Raw genomic sequence first — 20,178 nt, 5'->3', positions numbered from 1 at the left:
CTGCATCTTGCTCTGTCACACCAACCACGTTCATGTCCTCTCTCACCACATCCATAAACCTCATCTTAAGCCTTCCTCTTTTCCTGTTACCTGGTAGTTTCATCCTTAGCATCTTTTTCCCAATATACTCAGCATCCCTCCTCAGCACATGTCCAAACCAACGTAATCTTGCCCCTCTTGTCTCCAAACCTTCAAACCTGGGCTGATCCCCTCTAATATACTTATTCCTAATCCTGTCCACCCTTGTCACACCCAGTGCAAATCTTAACATCTTTAACTCTGCCACATCCAGCTCTAACTCCTGCCTTTTTCTCAATGCCACTGTACAAATATTGCCTGTAACTGAATGTTGTAGCTGAGTGCCAGGGTCCACAGCTCCAAGGTCATTCTGCATAGGGGTATGAATGAGTGCCTCCCTGTTTGTTGATGTACCACATGACTGTGGTGTTGTCTGTCCTTATCATCAACTGGCCCTCTTTGAGGAATGGTTTGAACTTTTGGATTGCCAGTTTTACTGCCAGCATTTCTTTTAGATTGATGTGCAGGTGAAGTTGATTCTGTGTCCACAATCCTTGCACGCATTTGTCCAGCATGTGGGCCCCCATCCCTAGGTCTGAAGCGTCTGTTGTGATGGTCTGGCTTGGTTGACATCTGCGGAAGGGCAGGCCTGGGTTTGACTGGCATGCCTGAGCCCACCATAGGAACTCCTGTTTTAAGCATGGAATTAGTGGGATTTCTGTTTCTAGACTGTGTCTGTGTTGGGACCATAAATTCTTTAGGTACCACTGTAGTTTCCTCATATGTAGTCTGGCAAATGGGACCAAGATTATGCATGATGCCATGAAGCCCAAGGCCTGTAGAAATTTTCTTGCTGTTAACTTGTTCAGTTTTGTTAGTGCCAAGAAGTAAAGAGGAAGTTCTTTTGTTTTTCTGTAGTCAGGAATGCCATTTGTTGTACTGTGTCCAATTCCGCTACCAAGAATGTCCTTGTTTGGGATGGTATCAGCCTTGACTTTTGTAAATTGACTGTGTATCCCAGTCCTTGTAGCAAGTAAATGACCCTTTGTAAATCTGTTGTCAGCTTGCTTTTGTTGTCCCCTTGTAGCAGGCAGTCGCTGCGGTATGGGTAAATTTGAATTCCCTGTAGTCTGCAATGGGCGATTACTGATGCCAGGCATTTTGTGAATACTCTGGGCAGTAGATAAGCCAAAGGGCAATGCTGAGAATTGATAGTGCTCTGATCCTGCAAGAAATCTGAGGTATCTTCTGCAGATTGGTCGAATGGGGACGTGCAGGTATGCCTCCTTGAGATCTAGAGTTACCAGCCAAGACTCCTTGCCCAGCATGGGAAGAAGTTGCTGTAGGGTCAGCATTTTGAATTTTGGGACAATGATGTATGTATTTAAGGTGGACAGGTCGAGAATTGGTCTCCAACTTTTTCCTTTCTTGGAACTAGGAATAGTCTGGAGTAGAACCCCTTTCCTTGTGCTGCTGTTGGCACTCTTTCCACAGCTCTCATGTTTGCTAACTCCATTATCTGGTAGAGCCTCTGTTTTTGATTTGGAGGTAGATTTGGCATTCCTCTTTTGACTGGTAAAGTGTGGAAGTGAAACCGTAACCTTGATCTATGGTTTGTAAAATCCACTTGTCTTTTGTTATGTAGTGCCAGTTCTTTGAAAATAAGGTTAACTTTCCGCCTAGAGGAGCTGCTATTTGTTCCCTGGTAGGCGGATTTAGGATTAAGTCACTGTGGTTGTGCTGATGTAGTGGCAGTGGCTGTGTCTGTGCCTCTGTTGTTACCTTGCCACTGTCGTCCTCTGTAGGCACCTCCTCTGGATTGGTTTCTGCCTCTGGAACGTCTATTCCTGCCCCTTTGAAATTTTGTGGAGTCAGGAAAGGACCAATTTTTGGCAGGCCAGTTCCTGCTAAACCTTGGGGTTGAACCTGCAAGAAATCTTTAACAGTTTGAACAGATTTTGCCTTTTCTTCCATTTTCTTCATAACCTGCTGGGCAGGTGTACCAAACAAACTTGTCTTGTCCATAGGAGCATCTAGCAACTTAGCTTTAACATGATCCGTAAAGCTTGTTCCTTTAGCCATGCATGCCTTCTTATCACTGTGCCTGTCATGGCTGATCTAAATGAAGCCTCCAGTGCATCATAGCCACATTTTAAGGAATGGTTGCTAACCTGTTGTATGTTATTTACGATCTCTAATACATATTTCTTATCAAGAGATTCATCAGTAGTTAGTTTTTAGTTAACTGATCAAGCATAAACTCTGGTATTGTATCATGTGAAACTGACAGTTTAAAGCTCTAGCTGAGAGAGTAGCTGAAGTGTAGGCCTTTTACCCCATCTGTCTAGTGACCTTGCTTCCCTTTCAGAAGGAATAGGGTTTTAGCTGTGGTCGCTACTGCCTTGGGACCCTGGGATATAGTTTCTGGGTCTGCAAGTGGGGCCTTGTAAAGGTGGTGATGAGTATCTGGCACCCTGTAAAATCTGTCTGGTTTGGCAGGGGCTGGGGTAAAGAATCTGGAGCCAGCAAACATAATTGAAAGCATCATCCACCACAGAGAGAACAGGAGGTATAGCTAAGGGCCTGTGCTGTGGGAGGTGCAGAAAGGTCCTAAGTCTTTTCTGAGTCTGAAAAATCCTGTTGCTGCCATTGAACTGTTCTCGCATGGCATGCAAGGTTTCCCCAAAGGAGAATTCTTCTGGTGGGGAAGCAGCTGGAATGGATTCTTCAGCATCAGAATCTTCAAAATTGGAGAAGGGAGCCTCAGGCTGGTCAGTTATGTCTGATTCATCAGCAGAATCATCAGAAGACACTGGCTCAGGGGCTCTGCCCTAGGTCTCTTCTCTGGGGCTGAGAGGCCCTGTCTGGGTGAGATTGAGATCCTCTAATTAAAGAAATTAAATCTTCTGCCAAAGAAAGCATTTGAGAACTAGAAGAGGGCCTGGATGAGGGGGTTTAACAGGCACTGATTTAGTAGTCTTGGCTGCTTTAGCCCTGGCGAAGGCCTTAATGGACATGGCTGCTGGAGGCCTAGCAGCACCACGTGCTGGGGTAGAGACATCCAAGGGGATGGTGTCTGATAAGTCAACCACCGTAGTGGGTAAAATTTCTGAGGTCGATTCAAGAATTGTAGCAGGGGCCTCAGTTGTAAGAATAGGTTCAGCTGTACTTTGAGCAGTTTTCTCGGTTTCTGCCGAAACCGGGACACTCATGGGTTTCCTTTGCCGTGGTTTCGGCCGAAACCGCCGACCGCGCGTGTCGGTCTTTATCTTTGCGTTTTTTGGAAGATTGGGTAGTCGGAGGATCCGACGGCATAATGTACGCAAAATCAGTACCGAAAAACTGTTCTGCAAACTCCGACCGACGCCTAAGCGTTCGTGGGTTGAAAGAGGCACAGGCCGAACAGGCTGCTACGTCGTGGGCTGGGCCTAAACAAGGCAGACAGTAAGAGTGGAAATCTTTATGAGGTATTTGTTTCCCACAGGTTAAACAATTGTTAACTTTTTCTGACATCGGCTGAGGCAAGAAAGAGTCCCCAACGGGGTACTTAGCTTTAGAAGTCTTCGAAGTAGTATTCGGTAGAAGTAATCTCTGGATCCGACCGACCGGCACTTGCGAACAGCTTCTGCTTCGGGCGCCACGCGGCAAGAAAGACTGAGGAAAATGGCGTCGGCTGATGCTTTTATACCCGAAGACCAACAGAGATGACGTCGGGTGGAGTGCGACATCAGCCGAAGCCGGACCCGGACTTTGGAATCCGGCCGACTGCAGGGCTGCCTGTCGACAGGACAACCCACTTGTTATGACTGCAGATGCATCCATGAAGGACATCCACCCCAACAGGCCACTGATCTGCAACAGCTTGGTGAACCAGCAATGGAATAGGCATTCAAGCGATGGCATTTGGACTGGCTGCAAAGACGTTCTGAGGATGGTATAGCCAGACATCACCTTTATGCCCTATGCTATGCAAAGAGCATATGTGTGACATACGGCACACATTAAAGCAACCTAAAGGCTTTGGTATTCTGGCTGGACGTCAGGCTGCTCTTGGCAAGGGATCCCTAATGTAATGAATACTGCAACAGTGAAATGGAAGGACAACAAAGGTGCAGCCTCCTGAGGTTTACACACTCAGCCATGTGGGAACATTGATAAATGCAAAAGATAAGCCATTGTTGAGTAGCTCACATAAATATTTCAAAACCAGAGGGGCAGGCACCATATCAGGTCCTCTGATATTGGTTAGGCGCCATTTAGAAAACCTCTTCCACTTGCAAAAATAAGATTTTCTAGGTTCAGGTTTTCTTGCCTCCTTCAATACCTACTGCACAAACTCAAGGAATAAGTGCCTAAAAGGTATCAACACAGAATCATCCAAGGTGTCAGTTGCAATTGTTTTAATCTGAGAGTACCAGTTGCCCCTGACGCTGTGTTAGCAGATTCAGAAAGTGAGGATATTTGTGGCAATTGCCCTTGGCCAATTCCATTAAAGGGAGAACTAATCTTGCCTGGGCCAAAGGAAGTCACCACTATGATCTTTGGTAAGTCTCTCTGAATCTTCAGAAGTGCCTTGGGTATCAGTGGAAAGGGTGTAAATACATAAAGGAACTTTCCCGTCCAAGGAACAAGAATGCTTCTGTCCTCCAAGCATGGCTGGAAGATGTCTCAAACAAAATTCTTTCAACTGTCCATTTTGAAATGAAGTGAACAGAACTACTGGTAGTGTTTCCCAAATCTCGACCAAATCCAGGTACACCACTGTCCCAAGTTTCCACTCATGAGGGTCTGTCCAGGATCTGTTGATTCTGTTTGCACTAGGTTTTGCTCTGATGAACTGTATGAGGCCTGAAGCATCACAAAATGCTGCAAGGCTAGCTCCCAGGCCAACACTGCCAACCAGTAATGAGGGCATGACCTTCCACACCCTTTTTTGTTCAGGTACCACATGACTGTGGTGTTGTCTGTGACCAATAAAGGGGACCTGGAGCCTAAGTGGTGAAGAACTTTTAAGGTTTGAATCCCTGCTAACATTTCTTTGATGATTTTGTGTTTTTCAGCGTCCAAAGGACCCCATTCACCTTGCACTTAAATTGGCCTATACACTGGTTCTTCATGCAAAATCTGACACGTTTGTATGGACTGCTTGAACTGGGGTCTGGAGGGAGAAAGGCTGGTCTGGATTGAGAGACATCTGATCCCTCCAACACTAACTATTGTTTCACACTTCTACCTGGACTTCCAAGGGAAGTAGGTGGTGGGTTCAGCAATTTCAGTACCATTGAATCTTTCTCATCTGGAGTCTGTCCTGTGGTGTCATGAGAAACACTGATGTTCTGAGGCCTAGAATCCTGAGAAACTGTCCTGCGGAGGCAGCTTCTTGAAGACAGGAATCACTAAAAATATTTTGAATGGTAAGGGCTATGTCTTCTGCTAGAAAGGCCAAACATTTTTCTGTGTCCTTCACACACACCAGGAAGTCAATTCTTTTGAGAAGGTATGACACAGGACATTTGAAGATTCAATTTGAATTTGGAAGTAATAAGCAACCTTCAGATATAAAGTTACCATGGAACAGTAGTCCGGAAAGAGGGGCAGGACCACCTGCACAATGAGTACTTCGAATTTGGGAACTTTCAGAAAGGTATTTAGGTATGGTAACTAACATTTGTCTCCTTTTTTTGGAAGCAAAAAGATTCTGGTGCAAAATCCTTTTCTTTTGGTGATGCATGAACTGGTTCTACAACTCCTGTTTGCAACCTGTAAAGGACTACTGGGCAGAACAAATGTCTCTGGCCTGGATCGTGAGGAAGGATTTTCCATCCACAGTCAAGATTAGCCTCACTGATTCATTCTCAGTACTTAATTATGTGAGACTATTTGTTGTCAGGCTGCTGAGTTGAGCTAAAACCTGGGGGAAAATGAAAAGGAAGAAGGGAAATAAGGAAGGGGCCGTGATGCCATGAGTCGTGGCATAGTAATTCTTTAGCAGGGGAAAAGATCTTTTTTGGGAAAGCAGCCCATTTTATTTGGTTTGGAGGCATTATTTTACTGCCATTTCCTCTTGGTACTCTGACTCTTGTTAGGCTGGGATTTTTGTTCTGCCTTTAGAAGTTGGATGCCTTATTAGAGGAGAACCTGGGAATATGAAACATTCTAGATACCCTCGTATTGCTTTACCTCTCTCATCCCATTGTTTGATAATCTGGGTAGCAGTAGGACGAAATCCAAAGTCAGAACTTAGAGGAGCATTCAGAACCTCATTTTAAATCCTCAGAAAATTCTGGTTATGTAACCAAGCAACTTTCTCAATGCAACAGAAGAGACTACATTTCGAGAAATAATATGTATGCACCTTCCAAGACAACCCACAAAGCATGTTTTGAAACCATAGTCTCATTCATGTATCACTTCTGTTCAGCAGGCAAAGATACAGCAAAGTCATGTAGACTGTAAGCATATTGGGAAATAAATTTCCACATGAAGCACTCATCATCTTCTTTCAGCTGTTCCCATTAGGGGTTGCCACAGCGGATCATCTGTTTCCATTTCTTCCTGTCCTCTGCATCTTGCTCTGTCACACCAACCACGTTCATGTCCTCTCTCACCACATCCATAAACCTAATCTTAAGCCTTCCTCTTTTCCTGTTACCTGGTAGTTTCATCCTTAGCATCTTTTTCCCAATATACTCAGTATCCCTCCTCAGCACATGTCCAAACCAACGTAATCTTGCCCCTCTTGTCTCCAAACCTTCAAACCTGGGCTGATCCCCTCTAATATACTTATTCCTAATCCTGTCCACCCTTGTCACACCCAATGCAAATCTTAACATCTTTAACTCTGCCACATCCAGCTCTAACTCCTGTCTTTTTCTCAATGCCACTGTCTCCAACCCATATAACATAGCTGGTCTCACTACCCTCTTGTAGACCTTCCCTTTCACTCTTACTGGTACTCGTCTGTCACAAATCACTCCTGACACTCTTCTCCATCAACGCCATCCTGCCTGTACTCTCTTCTTCACCTCTCTTCCACAATCACCATTACTCTGAACTACTGATCCCAAGTATTTAAACTCATCCACCTTTGCCACCTCTACTCCTTGCATCCTCACCATTCCTCTATCCTCCTTCTTCTCTCTAGAACATATCTCCATCTCTCCAGGGTCTCCTCCACCTGTTACCTACACTCACTAACGATCACAATGTCATCTGCAAACATCACAGTCCACGGGGACTCCTGTCTGATTTCATCTGTCAACCTGTCCATCACCACTGCAAATAAGAAAGGGCTCAGAGCTGAACCTGGATGTAATCCCACCTCCACCTTAAACGCATCCGTCACTCCCACCACAGACCTCACCGCTGTCACACTACCCTCGTACATATCCTGCACCACTCTTACATACTTCTCTGACATTCCCGACTTCCTCATACAATACCACAACTCCTCTCTAGGCACCTTGTCATATGCTTTCTCTAAGTCTACAAAAACACAATGCAACTCCTCCTGACCTTCTCTGTACTTCTCCATCAACACTCTCAGAGCAAACATCACATCTGTAGTGCTCCTTCCTGGCATGAAACCATACTGCTGATCACTAATCATCACGTTCCTTCTTAACCTAGCTTCCACTACTCTTTTCCCATAACTTCATGCTGTGACTGATCAATTTAATCCCTCTGTAGTTACTACAGCTCTGCACATCACCCTTATTCTTAAAAATCAGTACCAAAACATTTTTTCTCCATTCCTCATGCATCTTCTCACTTTCCAAAATTTCGTTAAAAAATCCACTGCCATTTCACCTAAACACCTCCATGCTTCCACAGGTATGTCATCTGGACCAACAGCCTTTCCATTCTTCATCCTCTTCACAGCTATCCTTACTTCCTCCTTGCTAATCCATTGCACTTCATGATTCACTATCCCCACTTCATCCAACCTTCTCTCCCTCTCATTCTCTTCATTCATCAACCCCTCAAAGTACTCTTTCCATCTGCTCAACACACTCTCCTCGCTTATAAGTATGTTTCCCTCATTATCCTTTATCACCTTTACCTGCTGCACATCTTTCCTAGCTCGGTCCCTCTGTCTAGCCAATCGGCACAGGTCCTTTTCTCCCTCCTTAGTGTCCAACCTTTCATACAACTCTTCATATGCCTTATCCTTAGCCTTCGCCACCTCTCTCTTTGCCATGCAATTCATCTCCTTATACTCCTGTCTACTTTCTTCATCTCTCTGACAATCCCACTTCTTCTTTGCCAACCTCTTTCTCTGTATACTCTCCTGTACTTCCTCATTCCACCACCATGTCTCCTTGTCATCCTTCCTCTGTCCAGATGTCATACCAAGCACCTTTCTAGCTGTCTCCCTTACTAGCTCTGCTGCAGTTACCCATCTGTTTGGTAACTCTTCACTGCCACCCAGTGCCTGTCTTAACTCTTCCCTGAACTCCACCTCACAATTACCCTTTTTCAATTTCCACCATTTGATCCTTGGTGCTGCCCTCACACTCCTCCTCCTCTTCTTGATCACCAACATCATCTTAGAAACCACCATCCGACGATGCCCAACTACACTTTCCCCGGTCACCACTTTACAGTCTCCAATCTCCTTCAAACTGGCCCTCCTACATAAGATATAATCCACCTGTGTGCATCTTCCTCCACTCTTGTATGTCACCCTTTGCTCCTCCCTTTTGTTAAAATACTGATAAATGCTGCTCTTGTTAAAGCACTGATAACTGAAAATACAAAACACTAAATTACTGATCCAACCCCCACCCCCCGAGATTCTAACCACTTGTCAATTTTATTCGGTGGTGTAGGATTAGAGGAAGCAAACCCTCTTTTGTTAGAGTTGGCACCTGGAAAAACTGTAGCTGGGTTAGCTGATAAAGGAAGGCAAAGAGAGCTGCAAGACTAGAGTACACCTTATATTTCCTCATAGCCTTTTGTAGAAACTGGATCACTAGCCAAAGGGCTTTTAAATGGAGTCTTTACAGACATCTTCTATTTCCAGTAACATAGGAGGAACAGCCATAATATCTGGAATCTGATCCTCAATAAAGATCATAAATTCCGTTGCATCTGTGGAAAGGTTAACACTAGTTTGAGGTTTTGAATCAGTTTACCTTCCAAAAAAGCAGACTGGATGGAGTCAAGAGATATCACTACTGTCTGAATCAGAATCCCTATCAAAATCTGTGGTCCTAGACTAATCTCTAGAGAAGGTAGCCCAATAGTCATTCTGAACAGAAATGCAGCCTCCCAGATTAGCTGACTATAAAAGCTAAGGAAACCACATTTTATTTTATTTTTTATATTTTATTTATTTTACATTTGTTGACCGGGCTAGTCCAACTGGATATATGTCCGTTTTCAGTAGAGGCCCGCGGAGAAAAGCTCCATCAGTTGTACACTTTTACAAAAAGGCATAAATGGTTACTTAAGAAAGATAGCAAGTAAAAACAATTAATATAATCAGATAAAAAAATACATTGGCATAAAAGTTCACATGACATCATAGCAAGTTAACCAGATAATATAAAAAATAATTTTTTTTTTTTTTTTTGTTAACAAGGGTAATGGTAGAGAGAAGAGTTGGCATTAGTCTGGATTAGTGCAGGAGCAAAGCCAGTGTTTATTGAGATAAATCTTTAGTTGATATTTGAAAAGTTGGAAAGAGGTTAAAGAAGTGATATCAGAGGGTAGTTTATTCCATGTTTTTCCAACAGAGTTGGAGAATAAACTGACACCTGCATTATTGTTATGTTTGGTAATATTAATCAGAAGTTTATTTGAGGAACGTAGTTGTTGCAGGTTGTTGTATGGAGAAATAAGGCTAGTAAGTGTTGGTGTTGGTTGGCTGATATAGAATCTTATAAGCAATTAAGATCTGTTGAAGTACAAGTTGGTTAGGAAGTTCAATCCAGCCTAGTTCTTTTAGGTTCAAGCAGTGATGAGTTCTAAAAGGAGATCCAACAGTGAATCGAGCTATGTTATGATAGGATGTTTCTAGTTTCTTCATGTTGTTTTTGGAAAGATTAGTGTAAATGGGGGAAGCATAGAGAAGAGTGGAGATTAGGTGAGATCTAGCAATGGTGGACCTTGCTGTGGGTGTTAGGAAAGGTTTGATTCTGTAAAGGGATCCTATTTTTTTATTAACTAATTTTATGGTGTTATTGATGTGAGATCAGCCCTATACATGGTAATAACCTAATTTGTCATGTGGTGAAGTTTCTATTATGAACTACTGTGGAAGACAAAATATCTGGGGAAGGAGTAGTATGTCTGGCAAGTAGTCTTTTACCCCGGACCTCTCCTGCATCTAAGGAGTTTGGTTGTCCCATACTTGAATTGGGTACTGAAACTGCCCCAGATCGGACTCCCGTAACAAAGAGGACTGCAAGCTCACACCAGAGGGTGACTGGGAAAAAGTAAGTGGTCTGCGGGCTGGTTTGAGACAGCAGATTCACAAACAGTAGACTGATGCATGCTTATTTTATTTTTTTCTTTTTAAGTGCAAATGTATTTTACAGGGGGCAGGTGTATCTGGATCCATCAAGTCAGAGGAAAAACATCAGCCAGAATAATACACTGACGCTATTAAGCTGACTAAGGGCAGCAATAATAGAAATACAAACTGCATTCCCACACAGCAAAAAGAACTAAACTGCATAAACTATAGAAGAAATTGTATAAATTGTGCTAAGCATTGTTCTACAATCTGCACAGTGTGGTAAACAGCAGACAGTCAAAGTACCACAAAAAATTCCTTTTGTCCAAACACTGTCAAGAACATATGCCCTTGAATGAAATAGAAACCTTTTAAAACAGCATAAATAAGCATTTACTTTGAGATTCCCTAGTCAGAAATTAAAAAAAAAATCTCCATAGAAAATGCAAACTAGGTAATTTGTGGTACATTGCGACTTAAGGATAAAAATGTCTATAGCTGTGTTAAATCAGCAGAAAATATCATAAAAATGAAGAAAAAGGTGAAAAAATAAAATACTTTCCTGTCAGAACTTTAAAATGAAGCAGCTAAACAACAGAAACAAGAGGTCTAGTGTTTAAATGACACATCAAAATCTTCATTTTTTTCCCAGTACAAGTCATGTAACACTCTAGAGAAGCCCCATAACTGCTTAAAAGCAATATTAAACACCACAACAGTGGATTGCCATGGTTGTGCAGCGGTTAGCGTTGTCACTTCACAGCAAGAGGTTCTCCGGTTCAATTCTCGGCTGGAACGCCTTCTGTGTGGAGTCTGCATGCCCTCCCCACGGTCGAGTGACGTTTAAAAGACATGCAGGTAGGTGCGTGCGTGAATGGGTAAATGGACCTCTTTGAATGTTGGGCATTGGGCTGGCACCTTGGCACCGTAAAAATCCACTGCCAATCATTAGCAGATCGGAGTTCCGCTGTGGTGACCCCTAACCGGGAAAAGCCGAAAGACAACAGTACATTAGAATTCCAAAAAGAATTTAACAACAGTAGTAAATAGCAAGAATGTTTTACTGAATGAAATTTGTTTGAAAATGCCATACGGTCTCTGTACTAGCAGCCATATAGATCTTTTGCAAATGTTTGATGTTTATGTTATAAAAATACTTTCAATGCATTAAGAATATCATGAGTATTTTAAATGTTGGAAACTCTGGTAATTTCCCTGATTGATTAATAAAGTGTTTCATTCATGTATAAAAAAAAAAGTTTTTTTTTTTATATGTAATTGATATAAATAGCAAGAATATTACAATAAGAAGTTAACATATGCACACATGCATAAGTATATACGTATATATTTTTTTCTTTCTTTCTTTAAAGAGAAAAGAATGAAAAGTATTTAGTAATAAAGAGAAGGGAAGTTCCCAAAGGGATTTTATCTGAGTATGTTAGCTGTAGTCTACTAATTCAGGCAGCTGAGGAGATTCAGCTGTGTGAGATACACAGCTAGAAGTAAAAAAGATCATAAATGACTTTCTGTGACAGGGCTTAGACTTCCCCCTGCTGGGAAGGGCTTTGACAATCCCTTATCAAAGAGAGTCAGAGGAGGGGATTCTGAGCTCAGAAAGCTGCCAGCATGGGTCTAAGCAGGCAGGGAACCCATATGCCAGTGAGGCAGTGTGAAGGATGACCAGCAGTAGTGTGATGGCAAATCAGTCATGAGGGAAGTAAAATCTCTGAGCTCAAATAATGACATTCCATAAATTCTCAACTCTCACCATCAGCCCAGATATAAAGTTGAGATCAGTGAAAAGTTTTACTCTTCTAGAGGAGATCCTTCCCATGGGGTGATGTGGGACATCTCTCGGTATATAAGGTGACTGGGCAGTCACATGGAGGTTTGAAGAGAAAATAAGTATAAACAAACAAAAACAAAGAAAGAAAAAGAAAACTCCATGAGCTTTTACACTGTGGATATCTCGTAGCAAAATGTAACATTCGAATCCTCAGAAATGCAAACATCTAATGTATCTGTGATCTCCTGAGCCCTCTTCATGGACAGGAATAACTCACAGTGAATAGAAAGTGTCCAAATATACCAGCACAAATGTTTCCCTGAACAGGGACTGGAGAGCATTTTTTCCAATTTATGGTTACTGCCCCACATCACCCCACTGGACTGCATCTAAGGAAGTATCCCTAATGTACCAGTCTTCTATGGAACACAAAAGAAATGAGAGTAAATCATCCAAACTTGTTTTTTAGGCTGTCTGCTTACCAGCAATAGAATATGTGATTGTCAAAAAATTCCATTAAAACACAGCAGAGCTATTTTGGCAGCAAGACAAGTCACAGCTATGGACTGCAGTGGTGGTGCTGTGGTAGCATTGTCGTTTCACAGTAAGACGTTGTCCTGTTCGATTCTCAGCTTGAGCGTCTTCTGTATGGAGACATGCGTGAATGAGCGTACCTTCGTTGAAGGTTGTGTGTCAGAGCTGGCTACTCGGCACGTAAAAATCTACTGCCAAACATTAGCGGACCGGAGTTCCGCTGTGGCGACCCCTAACCGGGAAAAGCCAAAAGTCACAACAACAAGTCACAGCTATAGAATATAACTTATCTATGTCCTCTTTCTAAGTCATCTAATCCTTAATGATACTTCTGTAAGCTTGGCTGAACTCAGAATGCACTCCCCTCTACCAGCAATCCCAGAAAAATGTCAGAAGTGTGACAGACAGGCAACTGGGTCAGCCTTTTGAACAACGTCAACAGCACATGAGTAGGCAAGACTGTCACACTTTAGAGCTTTCCTCAACTGGTGGGGAAGCCTTTCCTTTTTTTGGGTTGACATGGTTCAGAAAAGGAAAGAATGGTAGTGGAAGGAGAGGGGCTATAATGATCTTCCATAGAGATGGGTCATGGTACCTTCTCAAAAGGTTGTAGTTAAAGCTTTGGGCAGGCTAGCAAACAAAACCCCATCAGAAATGAAATACCCATGAATTTTGTTCAAGTACAATTCAGAGAAAACCATGCCAACCACACCACCTTGCACAAGTACATACTTGTGCCTGTGGCCCTAGCCCAAAGTTGCAGTAGGACATACGGTATCTACCGTCAAAGCTGTAGAAAGAGTTCTCTTTGATCAACTTCAAGCCAAGGCCCAGAGAAGCCTTTACGCTTACTCAGATAACCTTCATAAATTGAAGGGATTAGAAACAAGCCAGTGACAGAAACAGTGGAGAGCTCTAAGCCCCAAGAAGAGAGTACAGCCCCATAGTTACTTTAACATGGCAAGGTGGTGAACTGCAATGGCCACTAGATCTTATTATGGACCAAAGTCATGCAGGAATTAGCAATAAAATATTTAGTAAGTTGCTCAGACAGCCCAGAGAACCAAAAAAACAGAATCTGGCTGCCTTTAGACTGTCTTGATGACAGCTGGGATACTTCCAAGAGAAAGTTAACACAAGTGCTCATCCACTATTTACCTATTTATTTAATGGTATTTGTTAACCAGGAAAGAGTATTGCTCTCCATGGACCTTTTTCAGACCACAGGAACACTGTCTGGTTAAATGACTTACTCAGAGTCCCACAATTTGGCAACTGGAGACTGAGGGAATCTGGAACGCAGGAAAGAGCTTATTAATAGCGCAAAGCATTAATCCTCTGAACCAACTGCCAGACGACCATCATGTCTCCGATCATGCTGCCCATTTATTCCTTCACTGCTTCATCCAACCAGAATGCTACATCAGCTGGGGGGCGGGGTCTCCTTCCAGAGGAAATCTGGCGCACCGGCACCTCACACTTCTGCTGGTTGAATAGCTGGGGTAAGAGCACCTGGATGGCCATCTTTTTCAGCAATTGCAAATGGTGGTTTGCTTCTTTAATCTCCATTCAACCACTCGTTCCTCCTCATTCTATGGTCCTGCTTTACCAAGTGCAATTCTCATACCAACAGCCAAAGGATCAGGCTTTATAGTCAGTGGTGTGAGGGGTGTCAGCATTTAAAAATGTGTACGTATCTCAGAAGCTGCTGATTTGTTTCAGATAGTTATTCCCCCAACGCCCTAGGCAGATGACACAGGGGCACTCGCATCACTGTGTGGGCCTTCAATGTTTTCCTCCTATTCACACAGCAGTGAGGGCTATGATAAACAGTTTGGTATGACTAAGCCCATCTTCCTGGTCTTCAAAGTTTGCAGGCCTCAGCCTCAGTTTGCAGGTAGTGAATGTAGTAGCTAGAACTGCATTCCTCCCCCCAGGTGCTTCACTACTTTCCTTCCATGCTGCCTCTTCCAGCTCCTGGATATGCGAACTAAATCCACGCTATCTAGAGTATCATCATATTAGCTTTTTGTGACATACAGCTAGCTTCTTCAAGCATTTCCCCCAAAAAACTCAGTTAGATTCTTGTAACAGGAAATGAAAGGGGGATGAAAAGTATTCCAAGATATCCCTTATAAGCCTAAGCATTGCATCAAAAAAGCAGTCCTCTGATAGACATATAGAGTGAGGAGGCTAGACATGCTGTCTTTGCCTGTCTCAGAGACAGCAGCCTCAGGATATCCCATATCATTACAGTACCCAAACTGACAGTACCCCTTTCACTGCTACCAATGGAAATCAGCTTGTGTGCAGTATCTCTCAAACTGAGTGACAGAAAGGTGCCAAATATCAGGTGATTAATAACCACAAAAAACTTCATGCTAGCCAAAGGTAGTACATTCTAGGAAGAAGCCTGCTCTGGGACTTGTGTGGGCTTTGGTCAAACTCACTGATACTGTGCTCCCTCATCTACAACTCAAGCTCACAAGAGATGCATATGCTTGACACACCTGTTTTGAAGCATCAGCCCTGGGATGGGACAATACAATGAACTCTCCTTGACTAAGACCTGCTAGCTTATATGAACCTGAAAACTGTCCCAAAAGGAGAGTCGGTTCAGAACATTAGTCCCAAGTAACCATGATGTGTTTTAATAACCACAAACACCACTCTCCAGGATCTGGAGAATCCACCTGATCGTTCAAAGGCACACTGGTACATGAACCTTAAGATACACCCCTAGTAAGGGAACAAGGATGCATCATCCCAGTTCTTTCATCCAAAACTGAGGACTGATTCAGGCTCAAGCTTTCACTAACTGACAGCAAATGCAACTCCTGACAGCTTAGGGAAGCTGGTTGATCACCGAACTCACCCGGACAGGTTAAACCCTAGACCTACTTTACAAATATGTGTCCCTGTGGTGATATTCACTTATGCCTACAGCAATGATGAGGTTCCTCCTGCCAGGCTTAACATGCACAGGTACCATCTACTGTTCCCTTTCTCCTCGTCATAAGCTCACCAGCAACTTTTACCTCCTTTGCCTCGGATTAGCTGGGTTAAACCTCTGACACTTGCTGCAGTTGCCAACACATTCTTTACTAAGACACTACAGGCAATACCAGTGAGGGGAATGTCTGACATTCCAACAGCGACACAGACACTTACAACATTGTTTAGGGATTTGAACGTACCACATTAATGATGACACATCTGGAGATGCACAAATTCACCTGGCACATGAAGTTATGGTGTATGCTGTTATGGCACACAGACATCTTTCAGCACAAGGCATTTACAAATGAAATTACTAAATTCTGATGGATAACAACCTCTCAGACTAAAGTTCATCAAGAAGGCCCTCAATGACAGATTACAGAGACTTTTCCACTCTAAATGTATCACAGGATGTTGAATGCAATTACATGCTTCTTTATGGTATATCCAGAAAGTCCATGATTTCTTTAGTCTGCAGAACGACCACAAGTCATGATGCATTGTTAAAGAACCGTTCTAACAAAATTTATCATAAAGAAACATTACTGTGGTACCTACTACAACACACATTTCTGAGGGCTCTTTGTTACCAGATCATTGAAGACAGATCACAAAGCCAATCATGCAGCAATTCAATGAATGATTTTCAAGTGTCTTCCTTCAGGTCTGTGTACACTGGGCCAGCGTGCACTTACATAACCTCTTGTCTCTCGCAGTAATTCTATGCCACTGTTTCTCAACTGAATTTATTTATTTGTTAATTAGCAAGATCTACAAAAGCTTACTTTAAGGAGTAATGCGGGAGGACAGGTATGACCAACACTTGCTTAAAACTCTGAATATGCAAAGTACAGAGTAGGAGAATCAAACCAGGACTACAGCATTAAGTTAAATAGTTACTTGTACTCTTAATATTTTGCGTTTTACTACAACAGAAGCCTTTGTTGGTTTTATGCTTAGGAGGTAGTACAGAAAACAGCACAGTATAATTATGTAAGGTCTTGTAAAATAAGGCTAAGATATTGTGAAAATAGCTTGTTAAAATAAAATAAGAGTACACCCCTAGGAGGTGACACTGGGGTTTGTGCATGTAACTGACATTAAAAAAAATGTACTAAAAATGTGTAACCGTCATGCTTTATTTGACTGTATACTTGAAGGATATGGTGTAAACCAGTTTTTAAGCCATAACTGCACTTCCCAGACAGTGTCTGCAACAGCGATACAAACGGGACAAAAGTGTTATTACTCTGACATAGGATTACCACCTGTCCCTCTTTGTGAGGGACAGTCCCACTTTGGGCAGTTGTGTCCTGCAAAAAAAACTAAAAAATGCCAAATGTCCTGAGATTTTAAGACAATATATTTCTTACATTTTCTTTAATAGTTGCATAATACAGTTATTTTGTATCTGGAACACAAACATTGTATGGAATAGCACAAGTAACTCAAATGCTACAATAATAAGCTTTTATTTTGACAAAAAATTAAGTTCTGTCCTTTGCACTGGCTGTGGGTATGTTTTATCCAGCAAAAACTCACATTTCTACAAACAATGTCCCACTTTGGGCATTTGAAAAGGTGGCAACCCTACTTTGACAGACTGTTTATGACTGCCCTCAAGCAAGAAACCACAACATGTAGGTTGCCATGGTGAAAAAAAAGAAGCAGAGGTTCTAGTGTTGCCTGCATGTGCATGACAGACAGGAAGATGCTAAATGGCAGAGAATGGTCAGCATTAAGCATAGTTACTAGTAAACTTACAGTAAGACAAGTGCCAGATTCAAAAGGCTTGCTCTTGGTATAAGTCAGTCACTCTGGTGCAAGCCTGCAAATTCCAAAAGACTTGTGCTTGATGTAAGTATTTCAACCTCAGCCTCTCCACAGGCTACGTGCCCATAGAATGGTGCACAGCAATGGTTATTCCTCTCCACAAAGGAGGGGCCACAACTGACCCTGGTAACTATCGTCCCATAAGCCTGACTAGCCTGGTCTGCATGGCTATGGAGCGCATCATCATGGAACTCATTAACAAAGACATTGGGAACCTCCAAACACTTGACCCAACCCAGTTTGGCTTTAAGGGTAGATCATGCCTACTAAACCTGTTTGACTTCTTCGAGACAGTCACCAAGGCCATAGACGAGGGAAAGGTGGTTCACACAGCCTACCTTGACCTCGCCAAGGCTTTTGACACCATTCCCCACTCAGGTATTACAGAAAAACTCACCAGCCTGAACATAAACCCCTACGTCATGAGATGGGTTGCCAACTGGCTTACAGACAGAACTCACACGGTAAGAATAGCGGGCTCCATGTCCGACTCTAAGCCAGTCACAAGTGGTGTCCCGCAAGGCTCAGTCCTGGGTCCCCTACTGTTCGGCATATACTTCTCAGAAGTACAGGCAAACACAGGAGGACTATGGCTAACCAAGTTTGCCGATGACTGCAAACTGGGAGCCATAACTGACTCTCCGGCTGACACGGACATCCTCCAAAAGGGCCTTACTGAGACGGACACCTGGTATCAAAGTCATGGCCTCAAGCTAAATGCTACAGTCATCCCATTTGGGAAAAACAAAACACCCACGAATTACCAAATAGGTGGCAGCCCCCTTAATACAGAAGAGGCAAATAAGAGATCTGGGGACCCAGGTAGATAGTAATCTCTCCTTTGACAATCATATTGCCAAAGTAGTTAGGAAATCCTTCTATGTGGTCCATCTAATTACTAAAGGGTTTGCATCGAGAAATAAAGAGGTTATAGTGCCCCTCTACTCATCACTCATTAGACCGATCAGAAAGTACAATGCCCCATTTGGGATGTACCTCACAACACACTTCCAACAGCTGGAAAGACCACAAAAGTACCTCACCAAGAGGATTACTGGTCTCAAACATATGTCCTATGCAGCCCGACTGAAAAAACTCTGGCTGTACTCAGTGGCATATCGCTTACTCAGAGGTGATCTCTGCCTGACTTACAAAGCCATGTCCAACTCAAAATTGATGGACATGCTCCACCTAAAGAAATCCAAGTCACTGCGAGCCATGCTCTCTAGTGAGCTAAACATCACCACAACAATAAATAGAACATGTTGGAGGGATAGATTTCTGTCACAGAGACTCCCCATGCTTCGGAACAAAATTCCAAATTACATCAGGCAGAGCCCCTCACTAACACTCTTCAAGAGAAACCTTGACAAGTGGATGGGTAACAGAAAATACACCCCTGGCATCACTTCACTGTCTCTGCTTGACAGAGGATCAGTTAATTAATCAATGGGGTGGCGAAAGCCGACACACTCTGGCTAGGCTTATAAATACCCGCGGGCAGATAGCCTAGTACCTACCTATGAACCTATAAGTGACTTATTCCAGTATAATGTCTATCCATAAAGCAGACTTACAGTGGAGTAAGTAATTAAGTGACTTACACAGAGAACAAGTCTTTTTGAACTGGGCACTTGGTCTGTGCTGAAAACAGAACTAAATCAACTGCAAAAGGAATCACTGAAAAAGTAATGAAGGAAAAATATGGAACATTAGATACCTTCCAAAAACAGGACACCTTCTGAGAAGTTTAACTGGTAACAAAAATTATACTAGCTCTCCTTTCAAAAGTGTTTGCTATGTTTCGGCTTATTTCAAAAAGACTATATACATCTACATTTAAGCAATTAATTACTGTAGTCTGTTTTTGTATCTCAGTGGTTTTAATCAAGGAAAATGTCTCACGTTTCTTTTTTTCTAACTGGCAGTGATTTAACAAAAGAAAGCAAATGCTGTATTTTTTCATTTCTAGTTTCTGCTGAAAACACTGTTTGTGTTCCTAATAGACTAAATGACGTCTGCACCTCATCTCTAAAACAGCCAAAATAGTGATAATGACATTAATTCCACTGCACTACTTGTGTTAAGTTAGGAAAGTATGTAAAGTTGTACACCTCTGTATATTTCAAGAGCAGAATAAAAGGCAAAAGACCAATGTGACAAAGGCGACAACGCTACCGCAGCACCACCACCGTGGATTGGGATTATACAAAGGTCTTCAATCCGCGGTGGTGGTGCTGCGGTAGCATTGTCGCCTCACAGTAAGACGCTGTCCGGTTCGATTCTCAGCTAGAGCATCTCCTGCGTGGAGACATGCGTGAATGGGCGTACCTTCGTTGAACGTTGTGCGTCAGGGCTGGTAACTCGGCACGTAAAAATCAACTACCAATCATTAGCGGACTGGAGTTCCGCTGTGGCGACCCCTAACCGGGAAAAGCCAAAAGCCACAAACAACCAATGTGACAAAGTAGTAGTTTACAGCAACAGTATCAGAGAAATAATGGTAACGCTTTCAGGCCTGCTGTCTGGTCAACGGGCATAA

At 42.8% G+C, this 20,178-nt stretch overlaps 1 protein-coding gene across 2 annotated transcripts in view; it reads right to left on the bottom strand.

Moving 5' to 3' along the window:
* The window catches only part of MGRN1 (mahogunin ring finger 1), a 578,779-nt gene that overhangs the window by 265,730 nt on the left and 292,871 nt on the right, over positions 1-20,178 (bottom strand). The window lies entirely within an intron of this gene.

The sequence above is a fragment of the Protopterus annectens genome, chromosome 12.part0 (assembly GCF_019279795.1).
Source record: "Protopterus annectens isolate FY-2018-M chromosome 12.part0, PAN1.0, whole genome shotgun sequence".
Classification (NCBI taxonomy): Eukaryota; Metazoa; Chordata; order Ceratodontiformes; family Protopteridae; genus Protopterus; species Protopterus annectens.
This window is presented reverse-complemented; position numbering and strand designations above follow the sequence as displayed.